Below are 14,911 nucleotides of genomic sequence, written 5' to 3'. Positions count from 1 at the left end.
AATCAATTTCTTTATTATCCTTCTTTACTGTTTTTGATAATTTATTCATTTTGAGCTATGCTTAGAACCAACTTTATTCTTATCCATTGTCATGACCCTTTTTTGCAAGCATGTTGCATTGGAATAATGATCAATGGACTAATAAAATTTCACAAAAGAAGTTTTACATATTACTCTGAAAAGTTTCTAAATAATATAGGAACCTGAAACAGGACTATTGTTTAGAGCACACCAAATTTAAAGGTTGAAAATTTGAGAAGGAAGAGTTTAAATTTGGACTTTCTCTTTGGATTTTTTTGTCAAATGCATTGATTGAACAAAATGACAAGATGTCATGTTAATGACAAAGCTTAAATAAACGAGCAAGCAATGATCATCAGGAAATAGGAAGAGGTTACCTCGGAGAAGAGAGCCTTCATTTGCGCATGAGTCTTTGGTACGACACGCTGAGAATGGTGTAAGAAACCAGAACAATTCAGATCCTATATCCTTGAATTGTGATAAGAGAGGATTGAGGAAAAGCCACATATTTCTACCATTGGATTGCAGTGGGAGAATGATGGTACAAATTTTGCGCCCTAATGGATTAAACTTTGAGGTTTACAATGGGGGCGACCTGGCTAAATGTTTCTTTAGAAAAGCCGGTCAAGCAAGAAGGCGTTGTAGCACGTTAGTGATAAAGCCTTAATAAACTTCGAGCAATGACAACCTAAGCGGGATCACTCTCGGAAAAATAAAATTCTGCATTCATGCAAACACCATTCACACATGTCTAGTTAGGAGCATTTGATTCATTCTAATCATGACATCCTAGTCACTAGGCATAATTAAGTTCATAAATGAATTATACAGGTCATGTTCCCTAGAGAATAGATCGGTGAAATCACAAAACCTAGCTCCCTGACCAGCAGTGGAATAGGTTGAAGATTGCAAAACCTAGCTCCCTAACCAGAAGTGGAATAGGTTGGGAAATTACAGATCTTGTCTCCCTAAGTAGTAGCAGAGCATATCGAAGACGGCGAATCTTATCTTCAAGTGTAAGGAAGCAGATTTAAGCCACAAGCCCTATATCCCTAACTAGCAGTGGAATAGGTTGGAAAATTACAGATCTTGTCTCCCTAAGCAGTAGTGGAGCAGATCGAAGAAGGCGAATCTTATCTTCAAGTGTAAGGAAGCAGATTTAAGCCACAAGTCCTATTTCCCTGGTCAGCAGTGGAATAGGTTGGAAATTACAGATCTTATCTCTCTGAGGTTGCAGTGAGCAGATTGAAGTCGATAATCCTATCTCCCTGAAGTTGTAGTGGAACGGATTAAAGTAATGGATCTTATCTCTCTAAAGTTGCAGTAGAGTGGATCGCATCAGGTCTTATCTCCCTAAGGTTGCAGCGGAGTAGATTGAGAAAGTAAGTCTTATCCCCTTGAAGTCACAGTGGGGCAGAACGAAGAAGCAAATCTTATCTCCCTAAGGTTGCAGTAGAGCAGATTGAAACCGATAATCCTATCTCCCTGAAATTGTAGTGGAACGGATTAAAGTAATAGTCTTATCTCTCTGAAATTGCAGCAGAGTAGATCACATCAGGTCTTATCTCCCTGAAGTTGTAGCAGAGCAGACTGAGAAAGTAAGTCTTATCCCCCTGAAGTCACAGTGGGGCAGACCGAAGAAGCAAATCTTATCTTCCTGAGGTTGCAGTGGAGTAGGTTGAAGTCGATAATCCTATCTCCCTAAAGTTGTAGTGGAGCGGATTAAAGTAATAGATCTTATCTCTCTGAAGTTGCAGTAGAGCAGATCGCATCAAGTCTTGCCGACTAGAGATAGCAAATTTTATTCATTTTAGAAGCTACAAGCTACGAATCCTATCTCCCCGACGTTGCGGTGGAGTGGATCGAAGCACCAATTCCAATACCTCTGACGATGCAGTAGGTTCGAATAAGGCTACTTGAAGAAGAAAAGCACCAAGATCCAGCGCGACCGGGCAGAAATTGGCCATTTTTAAAGTCTTTGCTTTGTTCCCGTTACACGATAACGAGCAAAGAGGGGTAGCTGTAATACCCAGTTTATGGCCGGCCCACATACATTGCAAAAACCAAATAAATAGAATAAATGTCCCATAAAATAGTCCATTTACAAACTGATATCCCAATTAATCTAACCTAAATTACCTAAAAGCATTAAGCCTGATAACCCAAATCAATTAACCTTGTACAATTTCATGTGTGTTAATTTATTTGGTGCTTTGATTGACTTTGGATTCATTAGCCTTTGAATGTTAACATAATATATGATGTGAGATTATTGCTCTTAGTTGTATAGTATTGCTTATTTGTATTTGCCAATTATTCGTAGTTCATTAGTGTAAGAGGCCCAATTTGCCTGGGCCCAAAATCACAATGAAATAAAAACCAAAAAAATAAAAATAGTCCAAAAACAGTCCATTTACAAACCCAAAGTCTAACCCGAATTACCCAATACACCCCAGCCCAATAACCAAAAACCTGAATTACCCAATACACCCCAGCCCAATAACCAAAAATCCTAAGCCCAATACCCTAGCCCGGTTCGCCTAAAGAGAGCTAGAAACCCTAGCAACCTGCAGTAGGCCTCCAACGCCGCAGCGACAAGAACCCTCCCCCTCGCGTGCCCACCACGCGCGATGCCTCACACGAGTCGTGCCACGTCCCAGCTGGCCCTCGTACGCCCGTACACCTGCAGCAAACACCAACAAACAGTAAGTAAAAATGCAACAGAAACAGACGATACCGAAAAAAAACAAGAACGAATAGCAAATAAAAGGCAATAGAAAAAGAAAATTAGAAAAAGGGCAGAGAGGAGATTTTTGGATTGGATGTATTTTCTCTTCCTTTCTTTTTCGCTTTGGCTATAAAAGCCAATACAAACAATGTAAAAGGGGTTACACGTTCAATATACAGATTGAATACCAAAAAGAGATTCAAAGGAAATCAAGTTTCATAAGGTTTTTTTTCTTTCTTCATTTTTATTTTCGTTCTTTCGTCCATTACTAGTTTAGAAATAAAATAGAGACAGTAAAAGAAAGAAAGACGTACCTGGTAACCGCATCCTCTCCCTCCGTCGTCATCAGAGTTGAGTGGAGGTTGGGGGTCTTAGGAGAGGTTTCGGTGTTGGAACGGCGCAGCCTTCAAGGGAAAAGATTAGGTTGCTTCTTCCTCTTTTTTTAGGGTTTATTTCTGATTTAGTTTAAGTGATTTAGGGTTTATTTTAGCCCTTTGTATATCATTTGAAACGGTACCGTTTAGAGCCAAATCAATGGCTCAAAAACGGTGCCGTATTGGCAGTGCAGTCCACCAGCCGATGACCCGACCCGCGACCCAGGATCCACGTGTTTCCATATTAATGGGATATTTTCGCGCAAGATCCTTCCACTTTTGCGCCTCAATGCAATCTGGCTCCTTTTTATTTTTTTAATTTAGCTGCATAACTTTATTTTTGTTTCATTTTAGCGCTGATCAAAGTAATGCGTTGTGAAGGGAGGGATATTTACCCTTCTGGCCCCGTTCCTTTCACGCGTATTGTGATTTGGTCCTTTTAGTGTTTTTCTTTTCTAACTTCGACACTAAATTTTGTTTTTTTAATTTAATCCCTTTTATTATTTATTTTTTTATTTAGGAAATCCATTATTATTATTTTATTATACTTATTTTTTATTGTATTACTGTTATTATTTTTTATATGTATTTATTATCATATATGTGATTAACTTTGTATATTTATATATATAACTAACTTTATATTTTATAAGAGGTTAATTTATATTTTATATATATGTATGTATAATATTTTCTTTCTTTTTTGCTATACGAATGTATATATAATAATACCTTATTAATTTCAAATGATATAGTTATGTATGGAAGCCTTATTCCTTCTAAATTGGTTGTTTTATTTTAACTTCCATATATTATTGTTATGTATATACATACGTCTTCTATACTTTATAATTTTTAAAAAATATATATGCACGTATACATTTTATAACCTATACATATATTTAACAATTCCTAAATACACATTTTTATGTTCTATCGTTTTAAATATGTACATACTTATATTTTCATATATATTTCTATAATTTATACATGTCAATATATCAATACACATTTTAATTTCACGAATATATATATACTTACATGTTTTTTATCTTACAAATTTTTATACCTATATATACATATATATATATATATATACTCTTGTAATTTTATTCATTTCTTTATTTATTTTTATTTATATTTTCATCATCATTTAGAATGAATGTTTTAACTTTATTGCTTACATGCTTGCGATTGTGTTATATATTTGTCTTCTTATTTATTTATCTTTTGTTTTGCTTGTATTATTTTCATTATCATTGTTATTCCATTACACCCATTTTTTTAGATTTCAAAAAAAAGAAATTTTAAAAATATAAGTAATACTCGGTATTCAGGATCTTAGAAAGAATCTGATACGAGCCAAGGAGGTGACACTCAAGGGGTTATTTTTCCTAGTGGTCCAATCACTCGAAGCAAGGCACGACAATTAAAATCAAAGATGAATGCTTTTGTCCAAGACTTTGTTGCTACAAATTTAATTCATCATGTTCGTGACGTTGACAAATACGGGAATGCAATTCACTGGACCAATCTTAGAATAGTGAAAGCCCATAAATTGGTGGATTAATCTTTTATGTATCTTATTATTATTTACTTAATTCTCATTGGTTGGGACACATCACTTATGAGTTTTAAGTAATTTTATTGGTTAGGTTATTATTTATTTATTTTCTTAGATAATTTTAAAGAGTTTTATTAGGGTTCAATTACTCTTGTATTTTGCCTATAAATAGGCTTGCTTTCTACACATTGAGGGGGTGGCATAAAAAGAGAGTATTTGTTTTCTTCCAAATTTGTGTGAGGCAAATTTTTAAGAGTAGAGTGATTCTTCTCTTGCTATTTAGTTTGGAGTTTGTTACTTTCGAGGGTATTTCGGAATTACAAATATTCAAATTTCTTTCCCGTTCATCGGTGTTTCTAGAGGTTCTTCTTCTAGGGGTTTCGTAGGGAGCCGCTCAATCATTGGCGTTTTTTGTTACAAGTTAACCAAGGGTTCCATAGGGCAAATCTATCCTTTTTTATTATTTTTATTTTTATTTAACTAATTTTATTTATTCTCGTTTTATTTCTAATTTGTGTTTCTCTTGTGTCTAGATTCGGGTTTCCGCATCAGTTGGTATCAGTTTCAGGCCATTCGGTGTTATTTTTGAAGCTAAAATCATATCCGAAACGAGTCAAAATACCAAAAACACTTTTCATCAGTTTCCTCGATTCTTTTTTTTCTCCTATTATTCTTTAAAAAAACAGCAAAAAAAAGAAAAAGAAAAAGCAAAAACCGCAAAAAAAAACCGTAAAAAAAACAAAAAAAAAGTTGCCTACCTTTCATACGTAGGTTTCTTCTTTTCCTATTATTGTTGTTATTTTATTTTATTTTTCCCAAAATTGAATTTATTTTCCTTCTTTTCTTGACTCAAGTATAATTAAAGCTTCAATTTTTGAAAATCTTAAGACACCAAACGTTTCCGATTTTTGTTTTTTTTTTTAAATTGGGTAGAGTTTTCTTAAGTGTTCTTCTTATTAAAGCTTTTCTTTGACTCTAGAGTTAGGGATCATTGCAAGTCTTCGTTTTTTGTTTCTCTTACGCTTTCTAACACTTTGTTTCTTTTGTGTTAGCAGATATTAAAGGCACGCACAATTCCTTCATCCGTGTAACCTCCATTACAAATTGCCTCGTCAAGTTTATTGGCCTCTTAGAGCAATTGGGCCTTCATTGTTTCTTTGAAGTTTGCACCTCTGTTATTTGATCTTGATTAGTAACCCTCTCCAATCATATTTACAAGTTTTGAATCATTCAGAGAGTTATTCTTTTGAGAGCTAACGAGTGAGGTTATTATTATTTTTTCTTTCTTGTTCCTATTTGTTTGATCTTTCACAGATACCATGCCGCTCACTAGATCCCAAACTAGTAAAAATGAAGAGGATGAGCAAAAAAGAGAGAAAGATCTTTTGGTCGAGTTGTTACAAAAAGAGATGAAAAAGTTGCAAACTTAATTCGAACATCGCATGACCCAGATGTTACAAGAGCAAAGGGAGTATCTTGATACAAAACTTACAACTCAAGAGAGATACGTTGCCGATAATTACAAGAAGTTGAACGAAGCCTTTATAAGCCGATCAAATTCACGAGATTGAACTTTTAAACGAAGGGAGGACCAAGTTTTTGATGATGACTTTGAGTCCGAGTATGTACCTAGAGAAAGGTTGGAACGAAACAATGACACCCCCAAACCAAAATTCCCTTCTTTCTCGTGGAAGAATGATCCGATGCTTACCTTGATTGGGAGGAAAAGATGGAAGCGGTCTTTGCTTGTTACAATTACTCGATGAGAAAAGGTAACATACTGTTGTCATTGAGTTCATTGATTATGCACTAACATGGTGGAATCAATTATGTAAAAGCAGATTCTTTATAGAGAGCAACTGTGTTACTACTTGGGTTGAAATGAAGCGCATCTTGCGAAAACGGTTTGTTCCACCATACTATTATCGAGAACTCCATCAAAGACTCCAACATCTTGTTCAAGGAGATAGATCTGTGGAATACTACTACAAAGAGATGGAAACTATTCAGATTAGAGCCAATCTTGTTGAAGAGGCTGAGGTGACTATGGCTAGATTCCTTGCCGGCCTAAAGCCTGAGATTGCAAATCGAGTTGAGTTACAACACTACATGGATGTTGAAGAGATGCTTCAAATCGCACTCACCATTGAAAAGCAATTACAAAAGAATGGGACACCGAGGGGTGCTAGTTCAGTTTCTAATCCTGCTTGGAGAGGAAATTGGCAAAAACAAGATAATAGATTGTGGAATGGGAGAGATGCACGGTTCAAGCCAAATGAGCCTAGAACCTACTCCAAAGATAGAGGTATGCCTAATTCATTTAAAGGTTCTACTTCTACTAATCGAGCTCCATCTTCTTCTTCTACTTCTCCTAGTGCCATTAAGCAGCCAAAAGATACTACCTGCTTCAAATGCTAAGGCAAGGGTCACTATGCTCGAGAATGCCCTAATAAAAAGTCATTGGTGATTCGAGAAGATGGCGAGGTTGATTTTGAGTCTGATAACGAAGATGAGATGCCTCCTTTGGAAGATGCTGATTATGTGCATACTCATGATGAGTATGAAGAATACTTGGAGTATGGTGGGAAAGCACTTGTTGCTCAAAGGGCTTTAAATGTCCAATTTAAAGAGGAAGGGCGCGAACAAAGAGATAACATTTTCCATACAAGATGTTTGATTGGTGGACAACCTAGTTCATTGATCATCGATAGTGGAAGTTGCACCAATGTGGTGAGTTCTTTCCTTGTTGAGAAACTTGGCCTACCTTGTGTGAAGCATCCAAGGCCATACCGCTTGCAATGGTTGAATGATAGTGGGGAGGTAAAAGTATCTAAACAATGCTTAGTTTCATTTTCCATTGGTAGATACTCTGATAAAGCTTTGTGTGATGTTGTTCCAATGCAAGCTGGGCACATATTACTTGGACGGCCATGGCAGTTTGATCGACGAGTAAATCATGATGGTTTCCTTAACCAATATACCTTTGTGTTCCTTGGAAAGAAGTTTACTTTGGCTCCACTTCCTCCTCAAGAAGTCTACAATGATCAACTCAAACTTGCTAGTGAGATGGGTAAGGGAAGTGAGGTAAAATCATTGAAAAAGGCTGAGAGTAAAGAGGCCCTTAGTGTTAAAAGCCAACTTAAAGGCCCAACATTGGTGAGTGATTGCACACACAAGTCACGAGATGAGAGAGTGAGTTTATTCGCTAGGTTTCGAGATATCAAATTTGCTCTTTATACAAAACAAACATTTGTAATTATTAGGTTTAGGGAAAATTTTGTTTTGACTAACCCTAATACACATTTGCCTAGTTGTTTTGTTGATCTTTTGCAAGATTTTGAGGATGTATTTCCTTCTGAAATGCCTAAGGGATTACCTCCTTTACGAGGGATTGAACATCAAATTGACTTTGTGCCTGGTTCGAGTATTCTAAATAGACCAGTCTATTGAAGCAATCCTGAAGAAACTAAGGAGTTGCAAAGGCAAGTTGAAGATCTCTTAGAGAAAGGGTTGATTCGTGAGAGTCTAAGCCCTTGTGCGGTCCCTGTACTTCTCGTCCCAAAAAAATGGTTCTTGGAGAATGTGTGTTGATTGTCGTGCTGTCAATAAGATTACGGTAAAGTATCGACATCCAATTCCTTGATTAGATGATATGTTGGATGAGCTTAATGGTGCATGCATTTTCTCTAAAATTGACTTAAAAAGTGGTTACCATCAAATAAGAATGAAACAAGGTGATGAATGGAAAGCGCTTTTAAGACTAAGTATGGCTCAGATGAGTGGTTAGTCATGCCATTTGGCTTGACTAATGCTCCTAGCACATTCATGAGATTAATGAACCACATACTTAGACCTTTTTTAGGAAAATTTGTCGTTGTGTATTTTGATGACATACTGATTTATAGCAAAACTTTGAATGATCATGTTGGGCATGTTAAATTAGTATTGGATGTGTTAAGGCATGAACGACTCTTTGCTAATCTTGAAAAATGCACCTTTTGTATGGATAAGCTTGTTTTTTTTAGGTTTTGTGATAAGTTCTACAGGAATCCATGTGGATGAGGAGAAGGTAAAGGTAATTAAAGAATGGCTTATCCCTAAAACTATTTCTGAGGTAAGGTCTTTTCCTTGGGTTAGCCAGTTTCTACCGCAAGTTTGTTCGTAACTTTTCCACAATTGCTTAGCCTTTGACTGCACTTATTAAAAAGGATGTATCTTTTCATTGGACAGATAAGCAAGAATTAGCATTTAATGAACTTAAAGATAAATTGTGTAATGCTTCTATTCTTGTTTTACCTAATTTTGAAAAGACCTTTGAGATTGAATGTGATGCTTCTGGTGTAGGTATAGGTGTCGTCCTCATGCAAGATAGTAAACCACTAGCCTACTTTGGTGAGAAACTTGGTGGAGAACATTTGAACCATTCGACCTATGATAAAGAGTTGTATGTCTTGGTAAGGGCATTAGAAGTTTGGCAACATTACCTTTTACCAAAGGAGTTTGTGATTCACACTGACCATGAATCACTTAAGCACTTAAAGGACAACGTAAGTTGAACAAGCGACATACGAGGTGGGTTGAATTCATTGAATCTTTTCCTTATGTTATAAGGTATAAGAAAGGTAAAGATAATATTGTGGCTGATGCTCTATCGAGGAGGTACAATTTACTTAGTACTTTGTATACTAAGTTATTAGGTTTTGAGTATCTCAAAGATTTATATGCCACTGATTCTGATTTTGCAAGCATTTATGATGCATGTGAACATGGTGCATTTCACAAATTTTATAAGCATGATGGCTATCTTTTTCGAAATAATAGACTATGCTTACCAAAGTGTTCAATGAGAGAATTGTTGGTTCGAGAGGCTCATAGTGGTGGTCTTATGGGTCATTTTGGAGTCACTAAGACTTATGATGTTTTACATGAGCATTTTTATTGGCCTAACATGCGAAAACTTGTTGAGAAAATTTGCTCTACTTGCATTACTTGTAAACAAGCTAAATCCACTGTGATGCCTCATGGTCTATATACTCCTCTTCCCGTTCCTAGTTCACCTTGGACTGACATTTCAATGGATTTTGTAATAGGTTTACCAAGGACAAAGTGTGGACGAGATAGCATCTTTGTGGTTGTGGATCGATTTTCTAAAATGGCTCATTATTGTTTCCATGCCATCTTTTCCGATAGAGATGCAAAATTTCTTAGTCACTTTTGGAAGGTGTTATGGGGTAAGTTAGGTACTAAACTACTTTACTCTACTACATGCCACCCTCAAACTGATGGTCAAACCGAGTTGGTAAATCGAGTTTTGGGATCTTTGCTTAGAGCCATAATAGGTAAGAATGTTAAATCTTGGGAAGAATGGATACCCTATGTTGAGTTTGCTTATAATCGTTCTGTTCATTCTTCCACAGGTTTTAATCCTTTTGAGATGGTATATGGCTTTAATCCACTTACTGTCTTAGATTTGCTTCCTTTACCTTTGAATGAGATTGCTAATTTAGATGGTGAAAGGAAAGCTGATTTAGTGAAAGAGATCCATGAGAAGGCTCGTAAAGCCATTGAGAAAAAGAATGGGTCCAATGCACATCGAACTAATAAAAGGTGAAAGCAAGTCTTGTTTGAACCTGGAGATTGGGTATGGGTGCATATGAGGAAGGAATGATTTCCTTCTAAGAGAAAAAATAAACTTGATGCACAAGGAGATCGACCATTCCAAGTACTCGAGAAAATAAATGACAATGCTGATCGCATTGATCTTCCTGGTGAGTATGGTGTTAGTGCTACTTTCAATGTTTCTGATCTTTCTCCTTTTGAATTTGATGTAGGTTCAGATTCGAGGACGAATCTTCTTGAAGAGGGGGAGAATGATACGAGCCAAGGAGGTGACACTCAAGGGGTTGTTTTTCCTAGTGGTCCAATCACTCGAAGCAAGGCACGACAATTAAAATCAAAGATGAATGCTTTTGTCCAAGACTTTGTTGCTACAAATTTAATTCATCATGTTCGTGACGTTGACAAATACGGGAATGCAATTCACTGGACCAATCTTAGAATAGTGAAAGCCCATAAATTGGTGGATTAATCTTTTATGTATCTTATTATTATTTACTTAATTCTCATTGGTTGGGACACATCACTTATGAGTTTTAAGTAATTTTATTGGTTAGGTTATTATTTATTTATTTTCTTAGATAATTTTAAAGAGTTTTATTAGGGTTCAATTACTCTTGTATTTTGCCTATAAATAGGTTTGCTTTCTACACATTGAGGGGGTGGCATAAAAAGAGAGTATTTGTTTTCTTCCAAATTTGTGTGAGGCAAATTTTTGAGAGTAGAGTGATTCTTCTCTTGCTATTTAGTTTGAAGTTTGTTACTTTCGAGGGTATTTCGGAGTTACAAATATTCAAATTTCTTTCCCGTTCCTCGGTGTTTCTAGAGGTTCTTCTTCTAGGGGTTTCGTAGGGAGCCGCTCAATCATTGGCGTTTTTGGTTACAAGTTAACCAAGGGTTCCATAGGGCAAATCTATCCTTTATTATTATTATTATTATTATTATTATTATTATTATTATTATTATTATTATTGTTATTGTTATTTAACTAATTTTATTTACTATCGTTTTATTTCTAATTTGTGTTTCTCTTGTGTCTAGATCCGGGTTTCCGCATCAGAATCGAGCCCTAACGTATAGGGTTCCGATTTTCTTTGTCGAACCTCAATAATCGAGATTTTTTAAAAAACATACAAATTTCAAATAAAAACCCATTCTCGGGAATTCGACACGTTGTGTCCTAACACATTGGATACGACATGTTATTTTCTCGAGACAAGGATTTTAAAAATAAAAGGCAATGTTCGATGTTTAGGAATTTTGTGAAATCGCACTCTAACTTACTGAATGTGACAATTTATTTCTTCGAAATAAGTGACTCTTACCATCCAATTCATTTTACTTAAATTTTCTTTTCAAAGGATCGTATTCTAAAATCTTTTCGAAATTTCGACATTAAGACATTAAGCAATCGATTCGGTACCAATTTTGGACGTCACGAGGGTGCTAGCCCTTCCTCGTGCGTAACCGACTCCCGAACCTGTTTTCTCAAAATTCGCAGACCTAAAAATATTTTCAAGGTGACCCGATCACACCTCCTTAAAAGGTCGGTGGCGACTCTCATTTCCATTTTAAAATCGATACCCATTTTTCAAAAAACTTCAAAAAGGTGGTTTCGACAATTAGAATGCATTTTGGTTTACAAATTATCGCTTCGTATTGTACATTATTATTCCATTGCGCTTTATTCGCTCAAAAGATTGCATTTAATATGGTTCGAGTTTTGAGATTCTTTTTCTAGATATTGCTATGCTCGGTATTCACGATTCTCAAGAGAATTGTGCCCTAACTTACTGGGCTTCAATTCTTTTCGATGAATTTAGATAGCCAAATATTTATTTTGCAATAAAACCATACAAATTCTAAATAAAGTTTTTTTTTCGGGATTTCAAAATGTCGGATCCTAACTCACTAGATATGATATTTTGTTATCTCGAGTTAAGGATTTTAAAATAAAGGCAATATTCAATGTTTAGGAATGTCGAGAAATTGAACCCTAACTTATTGGATCTTGATTTCTCGATTGACCTAAATAACCAAATATCATTCTCAAAACGCAGGAATTTTTGAATTTTAAAAAGACAAGCCTAATTTCGAAGATTGAACTGTTGCACCCTAACTCACTGAGTGCGACAATTTATTTCTTTGAAATGGGTATGTCTTATTATCTAATTTGTTTTAGTCAAATTTTCTTTTCAAAGGATCGTATTTTTAAAATCTTTTCAAATTTTCAACACTAAGACGTTAAACAATCAATTCAGTACCAATTTAAGGCGTCACGAGGGTCTTAACCCTTCCTCGTGCGTAACCGACTCCCGAACCTGTTTTTTTAATTCGCAGACCTAAAATCGTTTTCGAGGTGATCCGATCACACTAGAATAAAAGATCGGTGGCGACTCCCATTTTCATTTTCAAAGTCGATCCCTATTTTTAAATCAAATAAAAAATGGTTTCGACACCTATTCTTGCGATAGATACGGGTTAGGGGTGTTACAGCAAAGCTCCCAGCTATAATATTAAGGTTAGCAGGCGAAGAGCCACAACCTCCAAAACAACTAGCTAGAGCCAAGCTCTCAGCTGCCATATTAAGGTTCACAAACAAATAGCCCTAACCTCCAAGACAGTTAACGAGAGCAAAACTCTGAGTTTGTTATCTTTAAAAATTTTCTTAAGTATAAAACAGTCGCGAATTCACATTCGTAGCTTGTTACCTTTCAAAAAGTTTTGCGAAGTATATGTATATGTGTTACCTTTCAAAATTTTCGTTAAAGATCGCAACTAGTGATTTTCGAAGGTTCTTCATAAATACCGACATAGTTGTGCAATAAAAATGATTAAATTTGCAAAGGCACAAAAGCAATGACTACAAAATAGTACATATTCTCATTAAAAAAACAAAAATGTACAGAGTATTCAATAAATCAAGACATGTTATCCCTATCTACGCCTTGATGCACATCATCAGAAGGAATAACGTCATTGTGCAGAACAGAGGGGCCCGCATCCTCATTCTCTGCAGGATCCTCCTTTATATGAAAATCTGGAGAACTCTTCCAAGTAGACACAAAGGAGTCTCACGTAACACATAAGGGACATAACACGTCGAAGCCTAGCGAGCTCATATCCACCCCCTTGAAAGCATCAAGATCCACTTTGCGAACATCAAAAGGACTAGCAATGTCCTGGGTGTGGAGCAGAATGTTCATCTTTAGCTTCAAAATAGAACTTAAGATATTCTCAGCTGTTTTTTCGTAAAATAATCAAAGACTCGAAGATGTTCCCTGATCGTGTCATCCACTTGATCTTGACACTCCCAGATAATCCTATCTGTTTCGGCTGCATGCTCTTCTGTAAGCCCGTCCAACTCAGCTTGCAAAGCCTCTTTACTTTCTCTTTCAGTGGCCACCTCATGCTCTAACCCTTTCGCTTTAATCTCCACTATGGCCAAACACTCCATGAGATCTTTATTTTGTTTAATGATGATCTCATTTTCCTCTATCTTACAATGCTACTCGCGAACTCTCGCCAACTCTGCCTTAATATCCGTGAGCTCCCTCTAACGAGCCTCCTTATACCTTAGCCCAACCATATTGGCCTCAGAAAACAAAATCGCAGAGAGGAGCACAAGCTTGATATTGGGGTAGTTGCACGTTGCTTGGCCTAACAGCTTCTGGCACTGAGGCCTGCCATCCGAGGGCCACGATGTTAGGGTTATAAGGGTACTCTGGCTACGGGCACAGAAGGAGAAATACGAGCAAAAAGTGGATAGGTATCATTAGCAACAGTGACCGACGAACTAGCAGTAGGAGTAAAATATGGTAAGTTCGCGGGTAGAAAATTGGAAGGACTCGAAGCTCCAACAACAACCCCAACAGGATTTGCTCCTCTTTTTACTACGACGCTCCTACTGTGCACTATTCCTCTCATCTTTACCTGCAGAGTTAATACGCACAGCCCCTGCAGTGGTCTTACGCTTCTTGCGAGCACCGCCGACCAAGGAATCGATGTCCATTGCCTCATTGAGTTCGCGAGAAAGACTATCAGTCCCACTTGAAGTATCCTTAGAGCCCTGATAGATTCTTCCACCAGCAATAATCCTGTAATCAGTAGGAGCAGTTAATAAATTAATATCTGACCCAACAACCCCATTGTACGAACTCAATAAGGGAAAACAGACGAAGCTTCATCTGGTAGAAGTGATAGAATAAGTTAAAGGGCTCCGCCATACGATCCAGCAGTATCTGACCCAACTGATCGAAAGAGTCATGAGGCCAAGTAGCCCTATCAGGCAACACACCAACTGACTGAGCTACCTCTTGATTGTCACCAAGCCTCTATCTATTAGGGCTAAAACCCTCCAAACAATATCTGAAGACATCTCTTGTTGTGATGAGAGTCTATAGAGTCAGTGGACGACTAGTGCGAAGCCTCTGAAACTAGGCAACAACTTCATCCATAGCAAGGCTTCGTTGAAACGTGCACATATCCTTACTGCATGAAGACCATTTAATGGGAAATCCAAAGTTCACACCAAGCATATTGCGAACTCAGACGTACTTTCCTTGATTTCAGATGAAGGTTAGAACAGTGATTTAGAATAATTGTTTG

This window comes from Gossypium raimondii, chromosome 9 (assembly GCF_025698545.1).
Source record: "Gossypium raimondii isolate GPD5lz chromosome 9, ASM2569854v1, whole genome shotgun sequence".
Classification (NCBI taxonomy): Eukaryota; Viridiplantae; Streptophyta; class Magnoliopsida; order Malvales; family Malvaceae; genus Gossypium; species Gossypium raimondii.
The sequence above is the reverse complement of the archived record's forward strand: the minus strand, read 5'-3'. Positions refer to the sequence as shown.